The sequence below is a fragment of the Nicotiana sylvestris genome, chromosome 3 (assembly GCF_000393655.2).
Source record: "Nicotiana sylvestris chromosome 3, ASM39365v2, whole genome shotgun sequence".
Lineage (NCBI taxonomy): Eukaryota > Viridiplantae > Streptophyta > Magnoliopsida > Solanales > Solanaceae > Nicotiana > Nicotiana sylvestris.
Genome location: NC_091059.1, coordinates 55,944,261 through 55,956,877, shown reverse-complemented (window position 1 = coordinate 55,956,877; position 12,617 = coordinate 55,944,261).

Below are 12,617 nucleotides of genomic sequence, written 5' to 3'. Positions count from 1 at the left end.
TTGATCTACCAATCGGATAACCTGGTACCTATTGGGTATACTGATTCGGATTTCCAATCAGACAGAGATTCTAGAAAGTCTACCTCAAGTAATGTGTTTACTCTTGGAGGTGGAGCCATAAGTTGGAGGAGTATCAAGCAAACTTGTGTTGCTGATTCAACCATGGAAGCTGAATATGTGGCAGCCTCTGAGGCAGCCAAAGAGGCAGTTTGGCTCGGTAACTTCCTGAGAGAGTTGGGTGTGGTTCCTTCGATTCAAGCGCCAATTACGCTTTACTGTGATAATAGTGGTGCGGTTGCAAATTCAAAGGAGCCACGAAGCCATAAGAGGGCAAAGCACATTGAGCGTAAATATCATTTAATTCGTGATATAGTGCAGAGAGGGGATGTAGTGGTCACCAAGATTGCGTCAGAGAACAACTTGGCAGATCCGTTTACTAAGAGCTTACCACAGAAGACTTTTGATAAGCATGTAGAAGGAATGGGTGTCAAAATTGTAGACGCATGGTTATTAGTCTAAGTGGGAGATTGTTAGAATATACTATAAGCCATGCGTATTGTTATAGTATTCTTTATGAACAATTATTTATTTACTTGTTTAAATTCAATAAAGTTTCATTTTAAATAGATCATGTGTTGGTTTGTGCGTCCATTGCTTACATAGTAGATGATTTAGTGTATAGAGTTTAGCTTATACACGGAAGATTAAATCATCGGTTCTTGTAAGACATAAAAGTTAATGTTCACAATCTAATGATGGAATTGGACAAATCATCGGAATGATTGTAGCACAAGATTAAATATAATTTATCTTGATTATGGGAATGGTTTAATTCCAACTTCTTGTGCTAGTACATTTTGTATGTATTGAACGGATCAAGTAGAGATGAGTATTTTATACTGACTTTATAAAATAATTTCTCTAGTCCATTTAATGTACTTATACTCTTAATCCTGATATAATTATTATTAGCTGTGTATGTCACTTGTTGTTTTGATTTATTAAAAGGCGAGATTCTTTCGCGAGTCAATAAGTCTGGTAAATTGGATAACAATGATATACATTGGCGAAGTAATAATTAGTTGATGGAATCCATGTCTCGATTTTGAGATTGATGATACTCCTTTATGAAAGCTTATAAGTTTTCATGTGTAAACCCGGCCGGTGGATTTTGTATCCGACACATGAAATAAGTTAAGTGTAAGTCTAAAGGAAGTAATCAATAAATTAAATAGTCAGTAATTTAATTTGATTGATTAGTATCTGAATCTTAACATGGGGAGTTAAATAAGGTTTTATGGAAGAATTTCGAAATTGAACTAAGGAGTGCAATTACGAATTTTTAGTGGAATAATTCGTAATTTATTATGATGGAAATTAGTTTCAGAATTTCGAAATTAATATCATAATAGGAAGCCTTGTTAATTAAATTCTGTGGTCCCTACTGTGCCTAAATAATAGAAAATAGTGGAAACTGTTACTTAGTGGGAAAGAAAACGTGGAAACCGTCCCTTAGTGGGAGAAGGAAACCTAACAGGTTTTGAAAACGGTTTTGACCTAAAAACGCAGCTATATATATGGATATAAGGGCTGGACGTTTTTTGATATGATTCTGACTGCGGTTTCTACTAGAATTTTGCCCACCCAAAATTCTCTATTTTCGGTTATTGTTTGGGTAACACAGTAGAAGACTGTGGAAATCTGCTAGTGTATTTTCAGCTGAGGAACTGGAGAACGACATAGATTTGTTGTGTTTACGCTTCAAGAGGTAATCCTAAAATCTCCATACGTGCTAGTTGTTTAGATTACACGTGAATAAGATTCTGTTATTGCTTCCGCCGTGGTATATATTCCAACAGAAACTTCAACGATTACAACAGTTTAAACCAACTCGAACAAAACCACGACTCAAAGCTTGAAACGAACAACAACAAGAAAACAGGAATCGACCGACTTGAACCAAATCGATACTGAGATTTCGAACTCCAAAAGAAACTCAATTCCAATTTGAATTTTAAATCAAACTTCCTTTGAGAACCAGAACTTCATAAGAAAGAACAAATGCTAAAATTGAATCTCTGTTTCAGTGACCTTTTTTTTTGTTTTTTTTCTTTAAAAAAATAAAATGAACTCGGATGAAAGACGAACTCAAACCATTTTTTTTCGTATGTTTTTCTGAAGAAAAAAAAAGAAGACTAAAACAAAGAAAATGGCTTGAAGAAAGTAGCAACTTTAAGAACCCTAAATTTTTTGCTAGATTTTTTCTCCTATATTTCTTCTAACCTAACAAAGAGACTTACCTCGAATATATAGCCTTCAAAAATCTCAAATCTTCCGCCCAAAAAATCCGAAAATCTTCAAATGGTTGAACTATTTTTGGGACAAATGGAAGGCATGGATCGATTTACATCCATCCACGGCTCCCATTTATCCAGCAAATCATCCCTATAGTACAAAAATCGTGCGATTTGGAGAGAATATTTGTATTCTTTCTGACAAAAACCATTGAGAATCAAATGACGTGGAGGGGAGGGGACCCGACCGGTCGTTTTGAGCTTTTACACTTTGATCGCCAGTTTTCAAAGCATGACTTGCCCCGTGTGATGTATTATGACTTATGTTAATCGTTGGTTTGGGTTTCCGGGAAAATTGGAATGCATTTGGAAGAACAATTCTTAGTTTGAAGCTTAAAATTTGAAAGCTTTGACCAAGATTTGACTTGTTTGTATATGATCTCGGATCGGGATTTTTATAAATTGGTTAGCTCCATTAGGTGATTTATGACTTAGGAGCGTGATCGGAATGCATTTTTGGAAGTGCGTGGAAGGTTTAGGCTTGAATTGGCGAAATTGATATTTTGGCGATTTCCGGTTGATAGGCGAAATTTTTATATAAGGGTTGGAATGGAATTCTGAGAGTTGCAGTAACTTCGTTGTGTCATTTGGGATGTGTGTGCAAAATTTCGGGTCATTTGGACGTGGTTTGGTTGGGTTTTTGATCAAAAGCGTATTTTGGAAGATTTTTAGAAACGTAGGCTTGAATATGATGTGATTTGGTAGATTTGATGTTGTTTGAGGTGTTTTGATGATTGGAACAAGTTTGAATAAGGTATTAGGTTATGTTTATACTTTTGGTTGAGGTCCCGGGGTCCTCGAGATGATTTTGGATGGTTATCAGAGAAGTTAGATGTTGGTTGCAGCTTCAGATTTGCTGCCGCAGATGCGGGTGATTCATCGCAGAAGCGAAAAAGGGTCAGATGGGCTGAGACCGCAGAAGCGGCTATGTGGACCGCATCTGCGAAGCCGCAGATGCAGGGAAAGGATCGCAGATGCGAGATTTGGCCAGCAACTGATTTTCACAGAAACGGAGGGAGAACCGCATATGCAGTACCGCATGTGCGTTTTTGGACCGCAGAAGCGGGTCCTGGGTCCTAAGTAAAATCCGCAGAAGCATATGTTTCTCCGTATAAGCGGAAGCGCAGATGCGCTTACTGGATCGCATGTGAGAAAGAGCTGGGCAGAAGGTATAAAAATGCCCTTTCGCAATTTTCAGTCATTTGTTCATCATTTTTGAGCGATTTTGGAGCTCCAAGCTGTGATTTCAAGAGGGGATCAAGTGTATCCGTAGAGGTAAGCTACTTGGGCTTTATACCTTGTGTGTATGGTGATTATATCATTATTTAATCATGAAAATTTGTGAAAATTAGAGGAAGAGTTGAGAAATTAGGGCTTGAAATTGGAGAGTGAATTTTTAGAATTTGAGTGACCATATGAGGTCGGGTTTTGGTAAATTTGATATGTATGAACTTGTGAGGAGATAAGGAATCTAATGATGTGAAAAGTTCTGAGTTTCGACAAGTGGGCCCGGGGCTCGGGTTTTGCTAATTTCGGAATTTTTGGTATTTTTCGATTGTTTTTGCTTGGGCTTTGTTCCCTTAGAATATCGTGACGTATTCATTCTGATTTTGGATAGATTCGACGCACGTAGAGGCCAATTTGAGGGACAAAGGCATTGCGAGCTAGAGATTTAGCCGGTTCGAGGTGAGTAATGATTGCAAATGATGTCCTGAGGGTTTGAAACCCCGAATTGCACATCGTAGTGCTATATTGAGGCGAGACACGCGCTTGATGGTGAATGTGGGGTCGTTTACCATTGGGGATTGTGACTTGGTCCATCCCGATTGATGATTTTACCGCGTATTTGACTGAAACCTATTTGTTATTATCATGGTTTGGGTTGATTGCCATATTTGGGCTTCGTGCCAACTATTTGAACCCTCCGGGGATTTTTATCACTATTTCCTCACTGTATTGATTTATTACTTGAACTCAGTCCTGTTGTTTCCTACTATTTTTATAACTCAGCCACTCTTACTCAGTTTTGAGACTTAAATGATATTTCTAAATGATGTTTTGGGCTAAGAACTACTATTTTACTAATGCCCGAGGGGCTTGTGATGATTTTCGGACTGAGTGAGGTCGAGGGCCATTTGTGAGGATATGCTGAATGATATGAGGCCGATGGCCATTTGTGAGGATATGCTGAGTGATATGAGGCCGAGGGCCTAAGATACTTTTATACGCCACGAGGTGGCTTGAGTGTTGTGAGGCTGAGTGCCGAGTAATGTGAGGCCGAGTGCCAAGAGATGATGCCACAAGGTGGCTTGATATAGCGCTTGGGCCGTAAGGGACCCCTCCGGAGTCTGCACCCCCACAGTGAGCGCAGGTACCCACATGATTTGAGAGTGAGCTTGAGGGGCTGATACTATACTGAGAGTGAACCCGAGGGGCTGATATTATAATGAGAGTGAGCCTGAGGGGCTGATACTGTTCTGAGTCATTGTTACTGTGCCTGAGGGGCGAATTTCTACTTGTTATCTACTTGCTAAATTACCTGTTTTACTTGGTTTAAAGGGATTTCATTTGACTTCTTCACTGATTTACTGTTTTAAGTGATTTCACTGCTTGATATAGAATTGCTTTGTGCCTTTACGTGTTCTTTTGCTTTCAGCCATTATTTTTGATTATTACTCACTGAGTCGGAGTACTCATATTACTCCCTGCACCGTGTGTGCAGATTCAGGCATCGCAGAGTTCGCTCTTGAGTGCTGATCCTCCTAGTCCATATAGTGATTACGGAGACTTCGAGGTAGTTGTTGGCGTCCGCAGCCCCCGTGCCTCCTTTATTTTACTAATTTCATGTCCTTGAACTTCTGTATCGGATTTCGTATAGACTGGTATCCGGATTTATTAGTTGCTCATGACTTGTGACACCCGCTGTGTCGGGATGGTTTCTTCTGTTGTTATCTATATTTTCGCAAATTGTTGCTATTAAATCATGTTTTAAACCGTTTTATGGTAACTAACTGCTTAAAAAAGTATACTGTGTTGAATTGGCTGACATTGTCTTCACGAGAGGCTTCATCACGACCGGTTTCGGGGTTAGGGTCGTGACAGTTCCAGGGGAGTTGCGGTCGGGCTCAGTGAAGAAGATGAAAAGTAGCGCCGTTTTCAGTGTTATTTAGATCTATGGTTTGGGATGTGGGAAATGATTTAATAGGTTTATGTATGGAGGGAACCGGGCGGGTAAAAAATAAACGGGTTTGGTCCGGTTTTTGGGCTGGGGCAGTGAGTACTTGCGCTGTACCGAATTGGGCATTAAAAGTAGCCCAAACTCAAATTAAAACTTTGTCTTTAATTAACCATCTTTTATTCCTTTTCTTTTTCTTTCTTCCTTTTTTTTAATTAAAAATCCTAATAATTAAAAATCTTAAATTATCTAAAAATGTGAAATTAAACTAATTAACTAATTATAAAAATTATAAACATCACTTAATTCTAAATTAAAAGAGAAAAATCAATAAACTAAAATTAAAAGACAAAAAATGTAAAAATGAGCTATTTTTGTAATTTTCAAATTTTTATAAAGCAAATAATTACTGATTAATTCTAAAAATATAAAAATAAATCCTAAATGCAATGCATGATATTTTGGTATTTTTCTTGATTTAAATAAAAATTAAATATGCACAGGAATGCAAATAATTAAGAAAATTCTATAAAAATTCCTAAGATGACAAATAATTAACAGAAAACCTATTTTCTTGGAATTTTATATGAGTATTTCATGTAAGACAAAAATCACATGCTCACACCAATATACCAAGAGCTATAGGTAGAAAAATATTCACGTTTTCACGACACTGCACAGGCAACCCCTGTTGGGACCCACATAGGCGATGTGAAACTTCTTTTGATATATAAATCAGTAGCTTCCTTTTATCCTTTAGTTTTCGACACCAACAGATCCTAAACACCCCAAAATACTCTCTAAAGGGTGCCTACATGATCCAAGGGCGAAACCAAAGGTAAACAACATAAATCAAGTGTCTTGAATCCCGTAGTGTTAGTAGAATATAGTTCTTTTGCGTTGTTCTTTTGACGGCTTTTCTTCCAAGTTGAGGCAGCATAAGAAAAACCTCGTTTTTTGCTGGATTAAGGTAAGATTATACTTCTCTCACATGTACTTGAGTTCATACAAGTAGTAGCTAGCTTGTTTGGTTGAGATATAATGAAATAAAGGTCAGAAATCATATATGATGAAGTAGAGAGTTGCTGGAAAATTGTTCTAAGTGAATTTGCAGCTGGTTTTCTAGATTTAAGGTATGAATCTTGTTATCTTTTAATATAGGTTCTTGATATGCTGGATGGTTGAAAACATGCAAGATGTCGACTAGAAGTTTCAAACTCGATATTGAATATTGTTGTGTTGTATTGTTGGGTTGTTTGGGTGTGTAGTGGGGCTGGAATTGCTGAAGGTTATACGTGTTCTTGTAGTTTTTATGTACTTGGTCAGGTGAGGAAAATGGGGGAGATTCTATCAAATTTAATATAGAATGAGCTTGCCACTCGATAAGGGATTGTTGAACAACTCGTAATTAACGTGAGTACCCTTAATGTTAGCTTTACACATAGGCGTGAATGAGGATGATTCTGGCTTGATACGTCATGGTTTGATATAAGGTATGTTAAGGATTAATTTCCCATCTTTTTGCATGACCCGATATAAACAAAATGTGAAAGTTCATCCAAACTATCTCTCTATTTGCGTTAACTAGAAATGCTCGTCTCTTTTTTCTATTGAAATGATAAGTGAGCCATGTATTGTTCTTGTTCTTAAAATTTATTGGACGCATGTTGATGAGTTAGCTTACATAATATTATTGAGGATTAATGACCTTATGTCACTTTGGCACACTCGTAATGTTCTCTAGTGATCCTCATTCATATATACATATAAGTATATCTTGATGGCATTATCTACGTGTATATGTATAGTACATATCACCACGGATCAGTTGGTTATTATGATGATGATGATGCTCACAGAGGCCTAATGGCACTATATGCCCGTATGTGTGGTATGTACGTCTTGAAGGCATTATATACGCGTATACGGTCTATTATGCATATCATGGCCCTCAATGGCAATCTAGAGTTATAAGTTGATCTTTCTCGACTCTCTTTCACATTGATGTCTTTACATATATTCTTATATGCCTTGCATACTCAGTATATTATTTGTACTGTTATCTCTTTGCCAGGGACGATATGCTTCATGCCCACAAGTCTAGATAGGTAGAGAGACGGATCTCCCCAATAGGCTGTCCAGCTCAGTGGCGCTTGACGCACTCCAACTGTTCTAGAGTTGCCATTTTGGAGTTGGTATGATCTTATGTATATGATATGGGTATGACAGGGCCATGTCACGATCTTATGATGTTTATGTTACTCTTAGGAACTAAAAGATAGACGTTATGTATATAGGTGTGTTGTACGGCCTTGTCGGCCTTTACTTTGATGTACAGGTGATCATGGTGGCCTTGTCTATCCGTTTATATAGTTATGTATGTCATTTCGGGGTGTAAGTAATCGTATAGCTTCCTATCTTTATTCAGAATGTTGCATGTTGACCTTAACAACTTGTTTCCATATATTAGGTTGGTTGCAGAATGGCGTACATTGGTGCTCGGTTATTAAGGCCCGAGTGCCAATCGTGCCCCTCCGGTTTGGGATATGACAAACTTGGTATCATAGTAGGTCTGTCCTAAGGAGTCTCCAAGTTATATTTAGTAGAGTCTTGTTTATGGATGTGTTGCGCATCACATTTATAAACAGTAGGCTATAGGGCATTTAGGAGTTGGTGTAAGTTTGGTGCACCACTTAGGAACCTCTGTAAGAACTTGGTTCTTATATTTGCTCCTTCATTTATCAACTGAAATAGTAAAGTGTGGAACTAAATACATAGGAGATTTTTACATGGAAAACCTACTTGCTCAAGGGAGTAAAAATCACGACCCACCTCTGGATTTCTCACAAAAACTTCACTAAAATAACGAGCAGTTTCAGGTTATAAAACTCATCTAACCTAAGAGAAAGAATCCTAGACGCTTGATTGCCTACAATAACTCTGATCGTAGTAAAATGCTCAAGCTAAGTCTAGCCTAAGACTTGAATTTTCTCACAGAGTAAAATCTCTCGAAATGCTTCTTGTATAACAAAATAATATTACAACTCAATAAGCCGAATGAAATGAATTATACTAGGAACAATGAATTTGACACTGTATCAAGGAACGATTTATATAGTCCGGTTCTTCTGCACATTCCAACCTTCAATATCCATTTTAAAATTTTGAACTCATTTTTTCTTAATTTTCTCTCAATATACTCTGAAGAAATAATGAAAGTGTCTCTCTACAATGAAGTGAACTTGGACTGCATATAGGTAACACGTTATTAGCATAAAATGTCCAAAATTATAAAAGAAAATAAATAATAAGAGACCTACTCCATAAAGATCTTATCATATATGACCATATAGTTTTTCTTATTTGTTTTCTAATCCAATTATAATTCTTCTCCAGCATGAAACCTATTAATTTTCATCAATTTTGTGCAGAATATATCGCTTAAATATCTCCTAATCTTAGAGAATAAAAGAAATATAAAGAAATTATATTTATTTTTTCTAAAAAAAACTCCAATTATGATTTTACTTCGTCACAAACTTGGTCTCTCAGTCAAAAATTACAATTTACCAAGATCCTTTTTATATGGGTGGCTACTAGGTCATTTAATATGAAATAAAATAAGATTTCACGCAAAAGTGAATCCTACTCCCACTAGGATTAAGTGTCAGGACCAGGTCCTTCACCAGGCCCTCTGACCAACCCAATATGGCTACCATTTTTGTTAATCATCAAAACCAAAATTCACCAATTTTTAATAATTTTTCTTTTTTGATGATGACAAACAATTGCACACAAATCCCCCATATAATCCATGGATTATTTTTTAGTTTAAAATATAACAACCCAAAAAATCCACACACAAGACTTAAGGTTATGATTATATGAAAGTAGGCTAAATCAGGTGTTGTGTAGCACTTTTGTGTACATTTTAATCATTATCCTTTTGGCATCATCGAATATATCAATATCTAACAGTGTAGCAAATTTGTAGAGAGAATGTAATATCAATCCTATGGCCACTGGGGCTACACAACAAACAATCAAGTTAAACACTCTCAAGAACATTAATCTAAGGATGCTAGCCATCAAAAGTAGTGAAACCAAAGAAAGCAGGAATTATATTAAGAAAAAACCAATTGTAATATAACAGTTAAGCACTACATCATCACAATAGAACTAAAAAGTATGATTTTTCACGAAAAGACCACATGATCAAAAGGGAATTGAACTTATTTCATAGGAAATAATATAACGGACCATCTTCAAGGGTTTCAGGAATTATGAAAAGATTTTCTTTTCTTTTTTCTGAACTGCAGTATTAATTCCTCCTCTTACCATTTTGGTTCTAGTGAACATGCACAATACCGTATTCACCTTCTTTTCAGTCATTTCTTTGGTTGAGGAAATGGTTTATCTTCTTTTGAGACCTCCTTTTTCCATACACAACATAGAGCTTTCGCATGAGTGTAAGGGACTCACCTTCCATTCATTGCAATCCTATAGATGGCTAGGTATATAACTTTCTAATATATGCAAAATTAGACCATATTTACTTTCACTTTTGTTCAAACACATATTCTTCCTCTTTTTTTTTTCTTGTTTGGCTTTTTTTTTAACAACACTCAGCTCAACTATTTTTTCAATCATAAATTTCAGTTCACCCTTAGTATGCACGTCATTTTCTATGCACTTAGATCAATGTTCCTTTTGAACCTCAACTTTTAATTCCCCCTTTGTAGGTGCATCCTCTTTTTACTTTCATGTTTTATGGTTGACAACGTTTAAGATGTGTGTGAGGCTAGGGCTTTAAAACGTTTGAATGTTCTGGGTATAGGATACATTTTTAAGTGGAGTTTAGAATGGAGTACGTGGATTCTGCAAGCAAAAAATGAATTCGGTCTAGAGTGAGTGAGTGCATACCTAAACACTGACGAACTAGCTTTCTCTGCTTGTTCTTTCTCAACCTGCAATGATTCTCCATCTTTGACAATAAGGGTAGAATTATTAGACTATTGTGAGAACTATTATATATTGGTTTGAGTATATACCTTTTATAGTATATGACTAGGAAAGACATTTAAGCATACATCAAATACAGATCATACTAGTCAGTCACTGAGGGAAGACTCAAGCAAGCACACATGTGATTTCACTCAAACCAAGTTCCTCCAATATATTCTCTTCAAATGAACCGAGGTTAGTACTTTGGTGAATATGTAAAAAAATTATTCCCCTGATTAATTTAAACCATGCCCAACGGTAGAGCAGCCTGCTTTAGGACCAGTTTTCCTGACTAGTTCCACAATCTGCGTGTGTGACGACCTGATAGGTCGTTTTGAGTACTAGCTATTATTTTCGTATTTTGAGACCTCTCATAGCTTCATTTGATGTTTCTTAGTTTGCATGCATGATCCGTGACAATTTCCAAAAAGCATTTATGTAAAATTTTGAAGAAAAATGATTTTTGACTTAAAATAAGGTTTGGGTTGACCACGGTCAACATTCTTAGTAAACATCCTCAGATCGATGTTTTGATAATTTTGGTAGATTTGTATGATGTTTTTGAACATGTACACATATTTGGTTGAAGTCCTGTGTGACCCGAGCGTATTTTGGTGCACTATGTGAAAGATTGTAAAACTTGAGTTTTAAGTTAAAATCCTTGTGTTTTGATAATTGATTCTTGCTATTTGATGTAATTTGTATGATTTAAAGTAGCGAGCATGTTTGTATGATGCTTTTCCTTGTGTGAATATTCGGTTTGGAGCTCGAGGGGCTTGTGTGAGTTTCATGTTACATCCCGCATTTTTGTACGTTAAAATTTCGTCGTAAGTTCAGGAATGAGATTATTTTAAGATTATAAGCATTTTATGCTATTGTCACGACCCTAACCCCGAACATGGTCGTGATGACGCCTCTCGTAAAGACAAGGCCAGCCGACTTAACCCAAATCATCTTTTAAAACAGTTAATTAATACAAATATAGTCTAAGCATGGTGTAAATAATACTAAATAGCGAAAATATAGATAATAATGCGGAAGTCCAGCCCGAAACAGCCCTAACCGGGGTGTCACAAGTCATGAGCATCTATGAGTCATAATGCAAGTATGCTAAATCCAATAACTAGTACAATGTCCGTAAGGAATATAAAAGATGAGATAATAGAGACACGGGGCTGCGGACGTCAATAACTACCTCGTAATCCCTGAAAGCCCCCTGAAACTGAAGTAATCAACACTCAGGAGCGGAACCAGCAACGCCTGAATCTGCACACATGGTGCAGGGAGTAATGTGAGTACTCCGACCTAGTGAGTAATAAATATAAATAATGACTGAAGATAAGAAATCACGTAAAAACACAAGGCATTCCATACCGAAGCAGTAAAATCACTTTAAATAGTAAAGCAATGAGAAATCAAGTGAAAATCCTTTTTTTCCACCACAAAAACCTCATCCTTATATAACACCTACCACAGCTTGTAGCCCGGTTTAAATATTTTTTATTATATTAAAATGCGAGGATCTCGTCCTCAGTTCTAAATCACAAGTATTATGCACCTCGTGCCAATCGAAATATTTCATTTTCTTCTTTCAAAATATTTTCCGTTTAACAAAATCCCGACATATAATGATAGATATAGCTATCTCCGTCGAATCTCCCAACAGGAGTATTCACATAAGCAGATTTCAGGATTACGAAGCTCACTCATAAGTGGAGTACAATAGGAGGACTTGCCTCGATACTCAGAACCGAATCAAGTTAACAAAATTGTTACTTTATAATAATTCGAGACCGTACTTGTAACGACACTATCTGGTGTTGCGAACTCAGCCATACTATAGAAAATATATCAATGGCTCGGTTTCCACCTCTAGGAGTCTCACCTCTACCTCTAACATCCTGACCCCTACCTCTGGTTGGTCATGTAAGTGGAGTAGTAACTGTAATGGGGCACGTAGCCTGAGTGCTTTTACAAAATATATTTCTCCCAAGTCTAGGATAATTTTTCCCATGAAGTGCCTAGTACTACCACATTCATAACAATCCCTTTGAGGGTTCGGCTGCTCATACTGAGTCTATGCT